This window comes from Octopus bimaculoides, chromosome 18 (genome assembly GCF_046866305.1).
Source record: "Octopus bimaculoides isolate indiv1 chromosome 18, ASM4686630v1, whole genome shotgun sequence".
In the NCBI taxonomy this organism is placed as follows: Eukaryota; Metazoa; Mollusca; class Cephalopoda; order Octopoda; family Octopodidae; genus Octopus; species Octopus bimaculoides.
The window spans coordinates 50,296,372-50,303,302 of NC_142945.1; the positions used below are offsets into that span (position 1 = coordinate 50,296,372).

The 6,931-nt window shown below is 30.9% G+C and overlaps 1 long non-coding RNA gene across 6 annotated transcripts; it reads left to right on the forward strand.

Moving 5' to 3' along the window:
* The first annotated feature begins 284 nt into the window (after positions 1-284).
* Positions 285-3,805, forward strand: LOC149132083 (uncharacterized). Of its 6 annotated transcripts, none has more exons than XR_016244876.1 (5): positions 285-374; positions 1,553-1,640; positions 2,658-2,745; positions 3,036-3,074; positions 3,720-3,805. It is a non-coding gene; the product is annotated as an uncharacterized LOC149132083 (long non-coding RNA). The 6 variants fall into 6 exon arrangements; XR_016244879.1 differs by having other exon boundaries at positions 1,553-1,625; XR_016244878.1 differs by lacking the exon at positions 285-374 and adding an exon at positions 776-1,035.
* Positions 3,806-6,931: the final 3,126 nt, after the last annotated feature.

The following is a 6,931-nucleotide window of genomic DNA, read 5'->3' on the forward strand; positions in this document are numbered from 1 at the left end:
ATGCGATTCGTGGAATTAACACTGGCAAACATCTGTTACAGTGCTTCTCACTATACATACGTGCATACACACTTCCATACATATATACTTACATATATACTTACATATATATATACTTACATATATACATACATACGTATATACATACATATATATATATGTATACGTATAAATAAACACATGCATGTATGCATATATATATATATATATATATATATATATATATATATATATATATATATATATATATATATATATATATATATATATATATATCACTGTTAGCGCCTAACAGGCATTGCATTATTGCATGTCATTTCCATCACGAATAATGAAGCTATTAATTTTCGTCTTTAGCTGTTTAACCGCCGAGTGTAAGTTGTCATTTATTAAGCATTACTATACTTTGGAATACAGCTATCAATTATGTAGATTTAGTGTGAGCTATATTCGTGAATGATTAGCTAAGAACTATTTGTCTTTATCCGGTTTATATACATAGATACATACACACACACACACACACACACACACATATATATATATATATATATATATATATATATATATATATATATATATATACACATATACATATACATATACATATATATGCACACATATACATATATATATATACAGTATATATACGTATATGTACGTGTTTTTATATACACATATACATACACAAGCATATATATATATATATATATATATATATATATATATATGCATACGCACATACATATACACATGCGATTATTAGCAAGTCGACCAGATCATAAATTAGAGACCTATGAGTATTTAACCTATGAGGATTTCTGTGCAGCAAAAAACATATATTTCAGGATTGCAATATATCACTAATGTGCTATTGTGTACTAATGTGTGTATGTGTGTTTATATGTGCGTGTATATTAGTGTGTGCGCACGCGCGTGTGTATGTTTATGTATATGTATTACGGCAGCTACACAAACACATACATTGATACTATTATTGACTGAAAAAACATCAATTTTCTATAATCCTTTTATGTAAGACTAAACCGCAATTATATCACTTTTTTCTTTTACTGTCGTGTGATATCTTAAATGGCGAAAATCTTTTTGCTCTACCGCCGCGTATGTTTGGCGTAGTGGTTAAGAGCGCGGGCTACTAACCACAATATCCCGAGATCGATTCCAAGCAGTGACCTGAATAATAATAATAATAATAATAATAATAATAATAATAATAATAACAACAACACCGAAAAATACATTAGGAATGAGAAACTAGGTTCGAAATTTCCCCAAGTCACCTAATGAAGCCTGGAGGGTATATCAGCCGAAACGTCGCGTTAACAATAAACAAGATGAGGACAAACATCCGTCAAATGAGGGCATTCCTAAGCACGTGATCATAGTTTGCTTTCAGTTCCTTTATTAATCCAGTTTATATAAATGACTTATGCATTTAACTTGTTGTTACATGCCTACTTCAATTTTATTAAATGTTTTACTGCAGGCTTTATATATAATTTGTAAATAAACCAAAGTTTTAAATTCTTAGGTGTTCCGTGGTATGGAGATTGCCTTAACCAGCATAACAGTCGTTGTAATGAAAACATTATTGAAAATACGTGGTATAACTTTTGCAAGTATATATAAATATACATTTATCATCATTTCATTAGACAATTCTGTAATACAATTAATATTTAAACATTCCGTCATTATAAAAGTTCATATATACCGAAATTTTTATCGGTAAAAAATTGGAAAATTGTATCCATTTCAAAATTTGATATATGTCAGTATGTTCATATTTATATTGTGCGTTGTTTTTCCGATACGCTAATGCACATTTATATTTTTAATAAATGTATTGTTCATTGCTAAATTAAAAGGCAAAACACGGTTTGCTTGGCATTTGATGCATGTCACAAGATACAAAGTTTTTATGTACACTAAAAATATTTCTTTGTATGTATTTCATATCACAATACCTAAATAACATTTCATTAGTTAGATATTTCCAGTAAATGCATCAGTTATTCACAGGTTAGTGCTCAACGAAAATATAGCCTGTGCGTATGTTATACGATTTAAAACAATAATGATAATTCGTTTAATAGGGCCTAGTTTTCTTTTATTTCCGTTGTTCTGCATGACGGTGCAGTAAAGCACTAGAATTGAAATCACTTGATTCCCACTGCGCAGCACCTTAGGCATGTACGTTTTGCTATAGACTTACATCACCTAATGCATTATGAGTGAATCTGGTGGATGAGAATTGGTCATTAGCCAGAATATATAGTATCCAGTATATATACATACATATCTATGTTGTTGCGTCTATGAACCCTCACTCCAATATTTGAAAATGGAGGTTGATTTGTGCAGGCCACTTTAACCTGTCAGTTTAATAAGAACTGTCAATAACACAAGCACAAAACATTAAAGTGAGTAACTATGAGACTGGACCAGCTAAAATTCCAGGTGACTGCTAATAATAGCAGCGAGTAAAGTAGAAGAGATATAGGGAACGAGAAAACCCTATTAACTAGATTCGAATTTTAACATTATTTCATTTCACATTTTACAAAATATTTAATATCATACCAGAAATTTGAATATTCAGGTTTCAATTCCTAAGTGCTTTCTTTTTCTTACAGAATTTACACGACTTCTAAAAAGTGCTTTAATAACCTGTCAAAATATTGTCTTGGATTCTACGATTTCTATCATAAACACAAGTGTTTGGTAAGATATTAGAATTAATTTTGATCCATTCATACCAACAGTTTCTCAGTTAACAAACGATACAATGCTTAGATTTGTTAAAACATGTGACAAGGACATTGCTCGATAGTAACCGTTAAAACAAATCTTCCTGTATTCATACTTTGTCACTAGCCTGTTATTTCCTGAAACTAGATCGAAGTAAATAGTAGCAATTTATTATATATATATATATATATATATATATATATGTTCATATATACATGTATGTGTGAGAGTGTGTGTATATAAATTCACGTTTTCTTTTTCAGTACAATGACCAAAGTAACAGTTTTGAAAACAATGCTGAGGTACGTTATGTTATTACTAATCATCTGTGTGTCACAACTCGACATCCAGTGATAGAGCCTCGATTTCATTGTAAGATATACATGCTGTTAATGTATACATACATGTATATATATACTGTATATGTATATGGTGCGTGTCTATGTGTGTGGATGTAAGATGAGTATTTAGGTGAGTAGTATTGCAAGGTATGGTTAAAGATTCTTCTAGACATATACATACTTGTGCCGTATGTATATATATCTATACATATACACATATACATATATGTATGTATATATAGAATGTATATATAAAATGCGGCGTCCTTTAAGTTACCTTAAGAGTCGATTAAAACGACTGATGCAGCTTAACTTTTATCTGAATAAATATGTAATTTTCGGTGAAATACTAGTCATATCGAAGTTAATATGTGCATTGGAGAAGCTGTGTTACTCTCAAATTAAATAATCTGAAATAGAAATTTTATATTAATTTCTTGTAAGACCCTAAGTCAACTATAGCCAACACGACAACACTGTGATACAGTTATATTAACGTTACTTATATAAATTCTTATTTAGATATTAAATATACTGTAACATGTATTGTCTTCAAGCACTTAATGTACACATTTGAATGAACATATTTCTGGTCTTCTTTTGCAGGTCCATTTTCAGTCCGTATATGTTACTGCAATTATGGTGATGTTAAGCAATGTTATATGAATAAAATATGTGCTGATTCAAATGTATATGTATTTCCTTGTTGTTTTTTTTTAATGGAATACTAGTTGGTTTATCTGCAAAATCGGCCACAATGTTTTTGAATACCTTGACTTCTGTTGCGTATTGTCTTATACGTACTGTCAATGTTTGAGATGTACCTTTCTGCACATAGTTTTTTATATCTTATGTATTGTTCAATGACTACGCGTTTGTAGGTTTTCCGCAGTCTCTCCTATTTCAATATTTAACAAGACTGTAATATATGTATTGGATTCTCTAAGTCATGAACGAGAAATGATGGTTCAGTAAAAATAAAGCGGTAATCATGTTCTATGTACACACACTTGTATCATTTGCTTGCAAACATTATGGAAAATGGAACAAATTGAGGACTCAGTTTTCTCGAGTGCTTGTGGATCACTTACTATGTGTTTTCTTCAGAGGCTGACAAATCTGGCTTTCTTCCGTTCCATAAATCCACAATGATGGGCAAGGTTACCTTTTAAAGGAGCAGCGTTTTGCAAGAGTGCCTGCATGCTTTCACGAAGTTGGTCCTGATGTTGGAGTCGACTTTGATCAAAGGAGAAACAGGACCGGTATCACGTCCTGTGTTCTGATGCTTCGTTTCCCCAGGATCAGAAGGGAATGTCTTTCGCTTCAGGTATTGGTGTATTAAACGAAAATAATAAAAAAAGAATAATATACTTTCAAGTATTGTCGATATTATTATGATTATGAAAGCTAAATATAGCAAAAACGCATAGAAAGCATCAAACATAATGCATTGTCTGTTGTGATAGGACACTTGCTGCTGCAATATGAAACGTAATCTCTGCAGCAAAAGAAATGTATATCATGAAATTATTACCATTGCACTGCAGTCTTTCTTGATATTTTAGAGTATATATATATATATATATATATATATATATATATATATATATATATATATATATATATATATCGACATTTTCGAATGGTAATACCAACATGAATTAAAAAATCATCAATAATAATAATAATAATAATAATAATAATAATAATAATAATAATAATAACAATAATAATAATGATAATAATCATAATTAAAATAGTATGGTATTACCATTCTCGTCAGTGCAAAAATTTAAAGTAAAACATCAAAAAAGGTATTAACAAAAGAGAATTAGAAGGAAGAACAAAGAGGCTATGTCGGAGAAGCCGACTGGATATTTGTAAATAAATTGTAGAAGGGGGAAAAAGAAGAGATGCAGGTTCATGTAAATGTAGTTTCGAGTCTATCTGTTTATGACACTATTTTAGTATTTTATATGGGATTTAATCTTATATGTGCCTACAGTGTTTTATATAGGATTTATTTTAAACATGCCTCTAACAAACTCTTTCCTTGTTGATTTCATATTTTAATTCCTTGCTATACCAGGCTATCATTTTGATATGATAAATATTTATTAGAAATATATCTTTTTGAATTCCCCAAAACATAGAGATTGGTTTCAATAATTATTCCAAGGTTCTCTGATATTATGAGATGTTGAAAATGGTTCATCTGAAGGAATAGAATATGGTTGTTTTATCCTAGCATTTCTTCCAAAATGCTTCAGTTCAAATTTTCCATCATTCAGCCGTATTTTGCTTTTGTCTGCCTATTGATTTTCAGATTATAGATCAGACTAGATTTCAATTCGGTCTTCTTATCGGTTTGATGATTTTCTGAAAGTAGGAGTCATTTGCTGTGTTTTATGACGCTTGACATGTCGTTTATATCGACTATAAATATAAGCGAACCCAAGGCAGTCCCCTGCAGGACACCACTGGTGACTTTCGCCGGACTTGTGTGAATTCCACTGATCACAACATGTTGTGTTCTATTCTCGATGAAATACTTAATCCAGTGCTGTAGCTCTCCATAGACTCCAACATTTGACAATTTTGACAGTTGCATATTGTAGCTGACAAGAAGTTCCGTAAACGGCTAGGAATGGAATGAACTGCATTCTGAAAGTCTTCCAGTCTGCGAGGCTTTGTCTTGTACACTTCCACTTTTGTGTAAACCCATAGGTGAAATTTACATGGAATGAGATCTGGACTTCTTGGACTTCTGCGGTTACAGCCTTCAGGTTTTAGCTACTGCACTTTATGGGGTCTCAACGGACGAAAATTTAATTATTTATGCAACAGCGTACGTATTGTGTGTCTTGTTAATCCACTTTGACGATTTGCTTGACGTATTGATTTTTTATGGGCAGCGAGTAAACATTTCCGGCACTGTTGCCACGTTCTCCGCTGATGTGGCTGGATGGCTAGCGCTCACTGAGCCCGTGGCCATTAGCTTTGAATGACAACATTTTATTGTTTCCGGACGTAGTATCACATGCCTACCTCTCCATGCATCTTATGTGGTCCCTGGGGGAGCCATATAGACCCTAGTTGTAAACAACATTTGTAATATATTCTAATTACAATTTTCGTTAATAGCATGTGTTTAAGCGAAGTGAATTAAATTTAAATAGTATGATGTTTGTGGTTTTCGACTTTTTTTTTGTACAAATCTCTGCATAAGTTTACTTGAAAAAAACTTTAATCCTCTTAATAGCATTTCCCTTCTTATAGTAGGAGATAGTTTACAATATCAGTATGTCTCTACAAAAAATGCAGGACCCTGAGGATATATCCATATCTCTCAAAAAAAAACCGTTCAAAATTTAATATATGTTCGCTATACAGATATAAACATATATATATATATCTATCTATATCTATCTATCTATCTATCTATCTATCTATCTATATATATATATATATATATATATATATATATATATATATATATATATATATATATATATATATATATATATATATATATATAAATATACAGATATAAACATATATATATAGGTATGTGGTATGTATATATACAGAGGAGAGATTACAACGGGGAAAAGAAATGTTACGTAAGAAACTTCACAAGCTTCACTAGCTTACAGCTGTTACTTAAATAAAATGTCATTGACTCTTAGCGGTGTACCTGCATATCATCCCATAGCTTATTCAGAGCCATGAATATGAATAGCACATTATTTTGGAAACATACATTTTCGGTAAATACACTCACTGCCTAACGAACTATTGAAATAGGTATATATATA